The following is a 13,817-nucleotide window of genomic DNA, read 5'->3' as shown; positions in this document are numbered from 1 at the left end:
TAATTCAATGAATTCGTAATTATACGTCTTTTAAAGTCTAAAGACATATATGAAGTTTTAGCTCTCGTTTGGCCATAGATTTTGAAATTGAGATTTGAAACGTGAAAACTTGAGTTTTTGAAGTTGTGATTTTCGAAATCTAAAGTTATGTTTGAACATGCATTTTATTTGAACAAAATTTGAAGTTTCGTGAGTAGAAGTAAAATTTCTCCCAAAACTAGTTCGAGCAAATTTTTGGAACTTGAAAATATTTTGAAGATAAATTTTCAAAATCTGATCAAATTTCATGACCAAACTGATATTTGAAGAAATCTAATTCAAATCTATGGTCGAATGCTAACTTAGTGTTTCAAATTCTCTTTTATCTCTATTTATTTAACAGGGATTTGAACATTGCTTCAAAAGTTAATTAAATTCCGAAGGAGTATCTATTCAGAATACTTGGACGAATTAATAACTGTCAACTCTCTTTGTATAAGAAGTGTTATTTCAATTCAAATAAAACAAATTCAAGATAATCAATAATAGGCTTAGAGCCTGTTTGGATGGGCTTATGCCTATAAGCTATTTGCAGCTTATAAGCTAAAAAATATAAGTTGGGTAGTCTAACTTATTTTTTTGGCTTATAAGCTGTTTTCAGCTTATAAGCTGCTTTAGATAAGCTAAGTCAAATTGGCCCAATTATTTTTTTGAGCTTATTTTAAGCACAAAATGACTTTAAGCTGGTCAGTCAAACACTCAAAAAAGCTGAAAACAGCTTATAAGCAACTTATAAGTAACTTATAAACCAATCGGGCTCTTATTGTATTCTAGAAAAGTGTTGTCTTACTATTCCCAAAAGTCAGGAAATCACTATCTTGAGTCGGTAATAAACTAAATAATATCACGACTTAAATTGTACTAAAGTTTGGACCACACAAATTTTATTTTGATGCAACAATGTATTAATCTAGAATTCAGAACGTCCTGTATACATAAAATAAAATGTACATCCTAGTTGTTACAAGTTATGACTTTTTTTATTTAGCAAGTGGGAGGAGCTAGCTAGTATATTCGCTTCTAGAGTCTTTTTGACCTTTTCAAAATTTAATTTCTATTTTAGTTTTGAAAGCTAGAGATTAATTAGATCTGAACTTTCTACATAAAACTGAATGTCGACAAATTTGCAAGTTAGAAAGATGTTATTTGCATCTATTATACCTATTTGTGCATCAAGTTATCCCAAGTCATATTATTAATATATATTAGTCCTATACTTTTTGTAACTTAATCTTATCACATTCATCCTAAGATTTTTGGATAGAGAAAACTATATATTTACACTGCGGCTGCAATGAGTAGGCCTAGTAATCATTTTTTTATGATCTTGGTAATAATGAGTATTATATCCGATAAGTTGTATCAACTATTCAACTTAATGATCATTTGGCCTCCCTTTTTAATGCTTTGTCTGCAAATCTTTTGCTATCTTTAGACATTTAATTTAGAGAATCCACGTTTCATCAAAATGTTTTGTCTATAGGTTTTAGCCACTTTTTCATCCTACCTCTACTATACGGTTTTGCACATTAATGAAAATTAAAGTGATAAAAAAAACGTGACTGTTTATATGAAGCAAATTAGACCATTTTTCCGTTATTAAAAAAAAATAGACACGTGGAAAAAATTGTGCTATTTCAGTTCGTTAGTAATAACGCAAAAATACATTAATTATTCTACCATGGGTTATAAACTGACTTTGAATACTAAATAAATTTTTTATAAGAAAGAATTACTTATACATAAGAAGGGTCCATAATCTTTATTCAATCAGTTTATGTACCAATAGATTATTTGACCGACCTTGTTCTTACAATAATATTTGCACATTTAGATGTTATTGTCATATTTACCGCAATCAATTATTTGCATATTTGCACATTTTCTTTTTGCTCTATAGTGCCTCTTTTTCTTTCTTTGAGCCGATTAGGATCTCTCAGAAACACTTTCTCTACTTCTCAAGTTAGGATTAAGATCAACGTAAAAATTATCCTCCATAGACTCTACTTGTGAGATTATACTGAGTATGTTATTATTGTTATTAATTATTTTATTATAATAAATGAATATATTTTGCTGTAAACATCGAACACTGATTAAAAAAAATTGTCAGACATCATCCAATAAGGTGCTTCAAATTGGATAAACAACCATAATGATAATGTGAACACAACAAAAATGAAGGATCTTCAACTTTTGAATTGAAAAGAACATAAATTTTATGATAATTACTAGCATATCATAATGAGCCACCCAGCCGTCCTTTTATTCATGCTTTCTGCTAGCATTCTAGTATCTAATTATAATAATCATTACAATGAATTTTAAAAAGTTACAAAGAATTAAAAAAGGTACATAGCTTAAAAATAAAATATATAATTAGGGTAACGTTATCATCAATATCTTCTTACAGAATGGATAAAGTGGGACCCCGTGCCCAATAGCTACCTGGCTATTTTTTGTAGGTCCTACAAGTCGGCCTGTTACTGGATAACTACCTAATCCAACTACAGAAATTTAAACAAAAAAAAAAAAGATATAAATTTAATAGTTGAAATAGGTAAAATATTAAAAACAAAAAACAAGAACACTAAACCTGTATTTACGAAATATAAACCCCTATACAGGCACAAAAGATGAAAGGGATTCCAAGATGGAAACCTCAACTAAGGGCTGAGTTCAGTATAAGTAAATATTACCTCCGTCCCAATTTAAGCGTCTTGTTTGACTGGGCATAGTTTAAAAAATAAAGAAAGATTTTTAAATCTTGCGATCTTAAATTAAAGCTTTATGTGATGTACTTAAATGTTCTTAGAATCATGTGGTTTCAAACTTTTTATTTAGAATACGATATTTAAATTGTTAACTTTCTAAATATAAAAATGTGACGTTCTTTTTTTAACATACCCAAAAAAAAAAAAAAACACTTAAATTGAAACAGAAGGAGTACATTTTTAGTCAAAAAATTACACTAGATAAATAAGAATATATTTATCCAATATACATCTTTCCTCCAAAAAAAGGATAAGGTCTGTGTGCACTCCGACTTCCCCAAAATTAGCTCGATTAGGAAACGTTGAGAGACTTGTATCTTAGCTCGCAAGATTAAGTTGTGTACCAATGTAAAAAATTAGAGTGGTTGATCCGGTCCATGATCCCGAGTTCTGAAGGATTATCCAAAAGATTGGAAAAAATATGTTAAAATTAAGTATATGAGAAATTTAAAAATGAAAAGAAAAGACAACAAACATTTAAGGAAAGTACTGCTGATTTTTTTTTCTTTTACTGACAAACAACTACCTCCAATGCCCACTTAGAAGTAACCACGTGTCCGACTTAACGACCACTCCCACGTAAAAGAGTTTTTAGATTTTTACTCTCCGTTATCAATTTATGCCGCACATTTTCCTTTTTAATCTATATAAAAAATAATTAATATTTCTATATTTAAAAATAGTTTAACTTATGAGATTATTTACAATTACACAAATATCTAAAGTTTTATTTTAGATAACTTTCTTTGAGCCGAGAATCTTTCGAAAATAATATCTCTACTCCATAAAAAAATAGGAATAATGTCTGCATATTCCTATCCTTTTCAGACCCCCACTTATGAAATCACGCTGGGTATATTATTATCATTGTTTTATTTCTTTTTTGAATTTCATGCTTAATCAAATAGTATCATATAAATTGGACCTACGAAAGTATTAGTTAGGCTAAAGGAAAAAAATCTTTAGTTAGGTGACGTGTCGGTTACCGAAACATATGACGTGTTTGCTGTAAACAGGTCAAAGCGTGAAGTTTAATGAAAAGGTCAACGGCAAAAACGAAAAAGTACAGTATAATGGCAGGTCCGTGATTATTATATTTTATAGTATAGTATTATATTTCCGACAGAAACTGGACATGGCATGTTTGGGTTCTATGCATGACACGTGGTCAGTTGTAAATGTGGGGTTCTCGTGTCTGCATGGATTACTAGAAGTAGTTTTGGAAAAAATAGTGAATTTTTACTCCGTTGAAATTTAGGATCGTATTTGATTGGGCACGAAGTTGAAAAAATGAAAGAAAGATATTAGAGATTTTGTGATTCTTGTGGGCTAAAAATTATCTCATTAAAAGTAAATAAATTAAAAGAGATAATAATCGGAAACACACTTGAATCATCACTTTTTTGCGAGTTTTCTACCTGAACTATCAACTATCAGGTGTTTTGTGTTTCCTACCTGATCTATCATTAATTATTTAACAAAACACACCTCAAAATTAATGAGTCAGAGGCCATGTGGACGAAATTTTATGGGTAAATTAAGTTGTTATACACCTTTTGACGATTGTATTCAATCATTTTGGTCTAGTCAGCTTCGAGATATGTTTTGATAAATAGTTAGTAATAGTTCAGGTCAGGGGCGGATGGAGCATTATAATTTGGGGTTCAATTGAACCCCAAACTTTCGATGCGGTATATAAATTTATATGTAAAAATTTACTAAATTTAAATTAAATATGAACCTATAACTTTAGAAATATAATGGTTCAATGCTAAAAAATTTAAAAGGTTGAACCTCAAGAGTTTAAATCTTAGATCTGCCTCTGGTTCAGGTAGAAAATACAAACACCTAATAGTTCATGTAGGAAACTGGCAAAAAAAAAATATTTCAGGTGTGTTTTTTACCATACCTCTAAATAAAAAGTTTTAAAATTAAATTGTAACTAAATGTATAGAGATATCATTCATAGTTTTTCTTTTGTAGTCAATAATAAAATATGAAATGATAAAAGGACAGCCTAGTGCACTAACGCTCCCGCTATGCGCAAGGTCTGGGGAAGGGTCGTACAATAGATCCTTGTGGTTCACCCATCCCTGAACCCCGTGCATAGCGAAAGCTTTAGTGCACCAGGCTATCCCTTTATCATTTCATATTTTATTATTGACCCCGGGGGGGGGGGGGGGGGTGTATTGTCTTATCTGTCTCATTTTATGTAATACCTTTTTAATTTAAGTATGTCTAAACAGATGATGTTTCCTCAATCTCAATTTATATTGTATATTTTTCTTTTTAGTGTGTCTGAAAAAGAATATCTTATTATTATTTCAAAAATAATTTAACTTTAAAATTTTTATTTTACACATAATGAAATAATTTTTAGCAACACAATGTTTAATGTTTGTTTAAGACCACAGGTTTCAAATTTTTTTATTTCGTTTTTAAACCTTGTGATCATCAAACAATATCACGTAAATTTGAACGAAGAAAGTTCTTTTCCTTGAAAATGTTTAATTTTGGATTCTTTCACCTTTACTAATGCCACGTTTATATAAAAGTTTATTTGTTTAAAAAATAATTTTTGATATATTGCATTTTAATTTACTTGTCCAATATCTTCTTTATTAATTAAGTATAAAAGTCACAAGGTTGAAATTTGAAAAATTGGAATGAAAATGTATATAAGAGAAAAAGGTTGTGGAGAAAGATCAAAAATAGCTTTACAACGACATTTACTTAGGTAGTTTCATATTTTTCTCAAATACTTCAAGAAAAATAAATAACTAAAAGAAGTCAATCGTCCCTTCCCTACATAAAAGCATTGTGAACGCAATATTAGATTGTAGGCTTTCCCCCTTTTTGGAACAAGAACATTTTGAATTTTTTGTTAAAAAGTCACTAGCTTTACTTTTCATGAATAAACCAACTTTTTTTCTTCTTGATATTGCTTATATCTTCCTCTTTGTAGGGTAGCTCTTTATTCTTAAGAACATATTTGGCATGAATGTGAGAAATTTGATGATATTCATGCAAATAAGAATCAGATCTTCCTATAACAATTATATATCTTCCAAAATAATATACTAGTATAACAATCAAATTTTATTTTATACTGATTTTCATGTTATAATATATTATATGATCTTTATAACAATTCGCGATAGAGAATGCGTCACTATACAACGTAACTTTAGTATATGTGGATCGATCATGCAATTAAAATTGTAAATTAGTTCTATAGTTCATCGTTATTCGGTACTCATTTATTGTCTTACAACAATGTGTATTCTTTTATTCTACCGATACCAATAACTCTTTGTCTAAAACATATTGCAACAAATTTTTTATATGCGAAAAATAAACTGCACCACAAACAAAATACGAAGAAACATAATTTTATTGATAAAGAATGCGGGTACAATTTTGTTTATTTTCTTGATTTTTCTCTCTTGATTTTTTTTCTGTAATTCGAGACCGTCAGTAGCGTATTTCTCGAACGTAGGATGACGTCCTTGTGATGTATTTGATCTTCAAGAACGCCGGACATTTTGATAAAGGCAGTATTTGATGCCTTGATCTCTTGCGAATATCATGAGTTTATGGGATATTCCAAATTTGATCTCTTTATGAATGTTGAAGCTATGAAAGAAGTTGGTTAAGTGGGTGTAAATGAGAAATGGAGGGAAATTGAGATTTAAAGCAAAGTCCATTTTGGAAAGGAGCTTTTTCCCACATAGGCGGTGGAAAGGAAAGTAAATGTGCTTAAATAGAGAAGCACTTCTTTTAGCTATTAAAGAGTTGAGAAGAGGGACTCCCCTCGCACCGTCATCGTTGCTCGGCTCGGCTTTGACTCCGGATTTGAATAGATTTATTTTATTCATTTTTCTGCATTAAAATTAATTTAGAAATTGCGGAATATTTCCCAACAGACATTTCTATTTTCGGACATTTTTATTTTCAGATAAGGCATGGCCTTACCAAACAGACACCATGTCTTTCCGAACAGACACCATACCTGTTTTGAATAGGTATTTCGTGGCTATAAATACAGAGGAAATGCCTTATTTTCATGTGTTTTGAAATTCTGAAAATGCTCTTTGCATACTTTCTGCATTCTACATATTTTTACAAAACAAAAATTGAGTCAGTATCGTGTGTGTGATTTGTTGCCATCTTTGAGTTCATGTGAAGTCAAAGGCGTTTAAGGTACCGCTACTCTTTTGACATGTTTATCCGTTTTATCGTGGGAGGAAGTAATCCTTAACCTCGGGTACTTGAGGGGATTAAATTCCTTAAGGACACACAGTGAATTCTGTGGACTCGGATATTTACTTTCTAATTTTTTTTTTTTATCGTTTTCAGTTTCTAGTTTTTGGTTTCTGATTTTGAACACATATTTGGATACCAATGAATACCCACGAGTTTATGGAATATTCGAGATATCTTTTCAAGAAAAATATGTGTCTCTTTATATAGGTGTGAGCTAGGGTTTAAGGAGAGTAGCCTCCAAGAAACTCTAACAATTATTGGGCTCATCTTGTAGAGTCTCGCAAATTTTCAATGTCTACACATATAAGAAAATAGTCGTCTATCGTTTTTTTGTGTGGAGTGCCCTTCAAATGCATTGGTCTTTAATTTTTGCCCCTCAAATGGTTGGTCTTTAATTTTTGCCCTTCACCTAAAACTCTTAGGTTCCGAGTTCGAACCCCTTTTCAGTCAAAAATTTTAAAAAAATTCGCCAGGTAGAACTTGGATTCGCAGGCGAAACTCTGCCTTAAGGTAGAATTTTGCCTTTATAAGGCAGAGTTTTGCCCAAAACTCTACCTTAAGGTAGAGTTGGAAACTCTGCCTGAAGCAGGTAAAATTCTGTCTGCAATCCTAATTTTGGCCTGAATAGGCCTAAGTTTGCTATAAAACTTTGCCTTGCGATTTTTTTTTTTTTACTGAGCCGGGTTCAAACCTAAGCCTCATGATATTAGGCGAAGGACAAAAATTAAAGACTACCAATTTGAGGGCCAAAAATTAAAGGCAACCCCAAAATAAAGGCATTCCTGCGAATTGCCTATGGTCTATTCTCTCAACGAATATAAGACTATCTAAATCTAACCAAAAGTCATGATTGTAGTAATTTAGTTACGGTTCCATGATCTAAACTAAGTAATTTTAGTTCAAATATGAATGTGTTAAAAATATACTAATTAAGTATAAATAATAGATTCTGAACCCAGTATATTAAGTGGGTTACGTTGTGATTGAATTCCGAACTCAAACACATAATATTATTCAAATTCTGAATTCGTCTCTAAATCTAATACCATTTGAACGTCTAGGACCGGACTTGTGAAGCTTGAAAAAGGGTAAATCAAGAATAAGAATGACTCCAAAGATGCATGTTAAGAAAATAAATTTTGAGTCTAACTCAACTCAGAAGCTAATTGACGAGGTGAGAAATTATCCAAGATTACATAATTAATTTACAGAATATAATGAAATGTATGAAGATGTAATTGGCGATATATCCGTTTGGATAAGGGACAGGTGATCCAATTTTTCTTCATCTTCTTATTTTCCACATTTGTTTTATGTCTTAAAGTGAAGTGGTTCTTGATTGTCGTACTGAAGCTTATCCCCAAAAGGATAAATAAACATGACTGAAATAAAATTAAAAAAGAGACCCTATGGTCAAAACTAATTGCTCTTGAATATATATCTCCAGCATAATATAGTATGATATCAAATCTAATACAGTACAACAACAGCGCATTAAAGTCAAATTTACTGCCTAAGCTAGAACAAAGCTTTCAACAGTCAAAAGCTATCAAATTGACCTTATCCAACTTAGCTTTAACCATATAAAGGCGCCTAAGTAGTTAAATTGACAGCCATATTTGCAAAGAGAAAGGCTTGAAATTGTACAAAATTGAAATCCGAACATCATCCATTTGTTATGTGGATCTGACTATAATTGTTAAACTTAAACAAAAATTAAAAATAATTAACAAAAACATCTTGCACACTAAAAACCAATTGGTTCATGACCAAGAGTTCAAATTTTTCTCTGTTTGGTAAACCACACTAAATATAACATTTACTTGACCAGCTACCAAAACCTAATGCCTTCTGCCGACTCATTAATATGAAGGAAAACTTACTTGCATGAGATGTATCTTTCATAAAAGTTAGAACGGGTTAATTTTTCGCTTAATTTTGCTCATTATAATGGTAAACTTATTAAACTTTATCCATTTAAACAGTAGAGTCACAAGGTTATGTTTTTCCACGATAAGGTAATTGATTTTTACGTACATAATCGTAAAAATTAATGTTACCCTCTCGTAACACAAAACATATCATCAAGGCACAAGTTTCATTTACCGTTATGTATAGTGATAAAGTTTTGTGATTTTATTATTGCAGTGATAAATTTCAATTACTAGTCAGAAAAAGAGTTCTATGATCATGATTTTACCGTTATAGAGGGCAAAACTCTGTCAACTAATTATGACAAAGATAATTTTTGTTATTTTATTATTATAATGAGTAAAAGTCAGTGATACGTGAAATTAGATGAACTTTTAACCCTTAACAATGTACAATTAATAAATATATGTATTTTTACTAACATTGATCAATTAATGTAATTCGATCTTGATATATCGCTTACATATGAAAAGTTAGATTGAGACGCTCACTTATTTGTCCACATTAATTAACAATAATCTAAAGTTTCATCCCTTATCCCTTTCCGTTTTCTTCCCCAATTTTTTCTCTGTATAAAATTAAAGTATATACACACCTTTTCACGTAAATTAAAGCAAAATACTCTTTGTTTCATTAAAGTGAAAGCAAAATTAGTCAAGGTTTCACTAATTAATAGTCTAGCTTCTAGATAATCAATCATTATTAGCGTAAATTAAAGCTGCACTTTTCTTGGAATGAAAAGAAAATTGTTATGAACATTAAATATTGCATTTCTAATATGTAAGATAGTAACACTTCCACGAAAAAAAAAAAAAAAAACCACATCAATCCTATATTCATCACCAAATTGAAGGTTGTGATAGAATGATAAATGCTCCTCATTCTTAAAAAGATGTCTCCGGTTCGACCTCTGAAAATGAAGTCATCTTTGGTAAGCGTTTCGCCACTTCCTAGCATAAGACGCAACTTAGTTGAATCTTAAAATAGATGCTGAATAACGAATGAAAACCCGAAAAAATCCTATCCAAAAGTAAAATACAAGCAATTTATACCTTTTGCAGAAATGCAAGGTAAGACAGCGTGCAACAGACCCATGTGGTCCGCCTCTTTTTTGGACTCGCATAACAAGAGCTTAGTGCATTGGGCTACCCTTATTGAATTTTGACACCTAGTAATTTTTATTAGGGTTTTCATTATGTATGATAGGTTTGTAGCTTTTGAAACACGTGATAAATAGTACTCCCTTACTCTCATAATCAGTGTTGTGTTAGACAAACCAATTTAATCCAAAATACTAGCATAAATTAAAGTTGCTATATTAAATATTCCATTTCTATATATCCAATTGAAACTCCAAGCTATTATTTTATCGGAGTTTGACTCGAAGCAATTGTACTAGGGTTTTTATAATCTGTATTGTAGGTATTAGCTATTGAAACACGTGATAAATAATATTGGTAAAATTACTCGGCTGACTACCTTATGGTAGTTTCCTATCATCTATAACTATTCTTTTAAATATTACCATTTGTAGTTATGTTTTTCCAAATTAAGGTATTTTTTTCGGATGTATTTGATGCGTGTAAATTCATAGAAACACAGTAAAAAAGAAAACATATCCCTTGATTTTAGACCATAATGGTGGGATCATTTAATTAGTTATTAATTGATATTTTTTACCATACTCTTCCACAAAATCAGATTTTAGATTTCTTTTTCATAACCGTTTTATATTCCTTCATCCATACTTCAACATTCAAACGTAAAAAATCAAAAATTCAAAATTTGAAAACATTCAACAGCCAATGTATTTGAAGTTTTCAATATTGACGTTTTTTATTTACCCATGTATTTGATAGCATAACTAATGTATTTGAAGTTTCCAATCAAACTCCATGTATTTTATATTAAATATCATGTATTTGTGTGAGTAACAATTTGCATCACCCATGTATTTAGTGGTAATGTATTTGAAGTTTTCAATATTGATTTCGTTTTTTATTTACCCATGTATTTGATAGCATAACTAATGTATTTGAAGTTTCCAATCAAAACACATGTATTTTATATTAAATCTTATGTATTTGTGTGAGTAACAATTTACATCATCCATGTATTTGAGGGGATTAATTTGAATAAAATATATAAATATATAGAAGAAAACTTACCATGTATTTGCGTCACCCGTGTATTTGAAACTAGATGAATTGATGAAATTAATTTGAACAAAATACACAAATATATAGAAAAACTTACAAAAATACACCACCAACCACAACAATTGGTAGTTATATCATAGAACATACACAAATACATATATTTTTTGTCTTCTCAAAACCCTAAAAAACTTATTGATTGGTGAGAATGGAAGTGAAATTTTTGCAGAAGGGGGAAGAGAGGAAGAAGACGACTATTTCACTAGGCATTTAAAGATTCTTTCCTTTTTAAAAATGTAAGAATTTATGAAAAAGGAGAGAGAATGGTAATGTATATTAAGTAATTAATATTGTTACCATTAAAAGGGGATATGGGATTGGGGGTGCTAATTTTTAGGTGTATTTGTGAAATGATAATTAAAAGTTACTGTGTAGCTATAATAGTTAAATTAGAAAAGTATTTAGTTATTATTAGTAATTAAAATAAAAAGTAGTTATTACCACTAATTATGTATTAGAAATAGCTATAACGCGTAATAATTCCAATAATATTTCCTTATGTTCAAAATAGGCGTTTTAGCCAAACTAGTTTGGTCCAAAATGAGTGTCGTTTTAAAAATTGATAGGTAATAGTATTTCTTTTTAAATTTATCCTTATATGGGTAATTTGAGGAGAGACAAAGAGTTTTAAATCAAAATAACTCTTATAATTACCGTAATTATATAATTTTTCTTAATGAATATGTCAAAACGTTAAACGACACCTATTTTGTATCGAAGAGAGTAAATTGCTTGTATATATGCTCTACACAGTAATTCAATTTAGTGACTAATTTCTTCATTTTTCATCGTTATATTTAATTAGTATTTTTTATCTTATTATTTAGCGACCGAATCATGAAATCATAACTTCCTAGTATTCCATTTTGTAATTAGCACGGAATGTCACCTGTCATTAAAATCAATCACGGAAGAGGATAATATTTACCAAATTTTTCTTTGTGTTGTGATTGATGTTTAGACCTTTCGAAAACTGTTATCTAATTAGAATTTTATCACGTTGATCACCTTTTTGTTGGATCGTTTGTCGTATTTAATTTGTAGGAGGGACAAGCAAAACGACAGAATAATCAGTCTAAAACATAGAAAAATTGATGGACATTTAGAAAAAGAAACTGTTAAATTCCCTATTGATTATTTATCACTAACTTTATTCAATCCGTCTCAAGATACTTGTCATGTTTAGTTTTTTAAGAGCAAATTTCACTAATTTTTGAAGTTATAGATTAGATTAATTTAATATTTTAAAATTAAAATTTAGATATTCAAAAATTATATAAAATATATATATATATATATATATATATATATATATATATAAGTTAAAGTTTTTCTCATATCAATTTAGTGAAAAATACATCTTAAAATATTGATCAAAGTTTATGTAACTTACAACAACAACAACATACCCAGTGTAGTCCCACATAGTGGGTCAGGGAGAGTAAGATGTACGCAGACCTTACCTCTACCTTTATGGATTAAGGTCAAAATTTATATAACTTGACATTCGAAAAATGAAACGTGACAATTATTTCTAGACATAGAGAGTAACATACAAAGTGCACACTACTAAATATTCTCGCCTTTCATGGATGAACGGTTATTTATAGTTATCACTTAGTTGATCCAATTATACTATAAACAACAATAATGTTTGTAATGTCAGAGCCTCAATTTCAATTAGATATCTATTAGATGGTTGTAGCTTTTAATATGAGTCCTTAGCATGTTAGCCTGATTTTGAGAAAGCTAGTTGTGTTATTCTAGCTTAGATTTGTAAATATTCTTTTTGGTGATTAATAAAAGTTGCTAATTACCAACAAAAAAAATACTATAATATATTTATGATTCTAGTGTTAATATTTTTAATCCCTATGTGATAAGAATGTGTCGCCAAGGCTAAAGGTAAGTTTTACAGATTGGTGGTTAGACCGACATTGTTGTATGGGGCTGAGTGCTGGCCAATCAAAAAATGGAGGTAGCGGAGATGAGGACACACAGATGAATATGTGGGCTTACTAGAAGATATAATATTAGGAACAATGTTATACGACACAAGGTGAGAGTGGCCACCGTGGCGGACAAGATGAGGAAAGTGAGGCTGAGATGGTTCGCACATGTGCGAGGACATGCTACCGAGGAGGTATGAGAGGTTGGATGTGTCAAGAGATCGAGAAGAGGTAGAGGTAGGCCGAAGAAGAACTAGGGAGAAGTGATTAGACAGGATATGACACAATTTTAATTGACTGAGGACATGACCTTATATAGGAAGGTATGAAGATCGAGGATTAGAGTAGAAGTGTTACACTCGAAAATTTCTGATTTTATTGCCTTGTGAGCAGGCTAACATGAGCTTAAGGTGATTATGAAACCCTTACGAGATTAAGGAAGGTATTAGATAGCTTAAGGTGCGTACCGTAAGATTTTGAAGTTGTATGAGTATATGAGCCTTAGTTTGTTGAAGGAAGTGAAATATAAGTCGAGTTCGGAAAGGTTTTCGCTATAATTGAGCTAATGTTTATTTAGAATATCTTGAGGGGATGCTATAGGGCTTATTGTATGGTTAATGAAGTATTATGTAAGTGCCAAG

This window comes from Lycium barbarum, chromosome 7 (genome assembly GCF_019175385.1).
Source record: "Lycium barbarum isolate Lr01 chromosome 7, ASM1917538v2, whole genome shotgun sequence".
In the NCBI taxonomy this organism is placed as follows: domain Eukaryota; kingdom Viridiplantae; phylum Streptophyta; class Magnoliopsida; order Solanales; family Solanaceae; genus Lycium; species Lycium barbarum.
The sequence above is the reverse complement of the archived record's forward strand: the minus strand, read 5'-3'. Positions refer to the sequence as shown.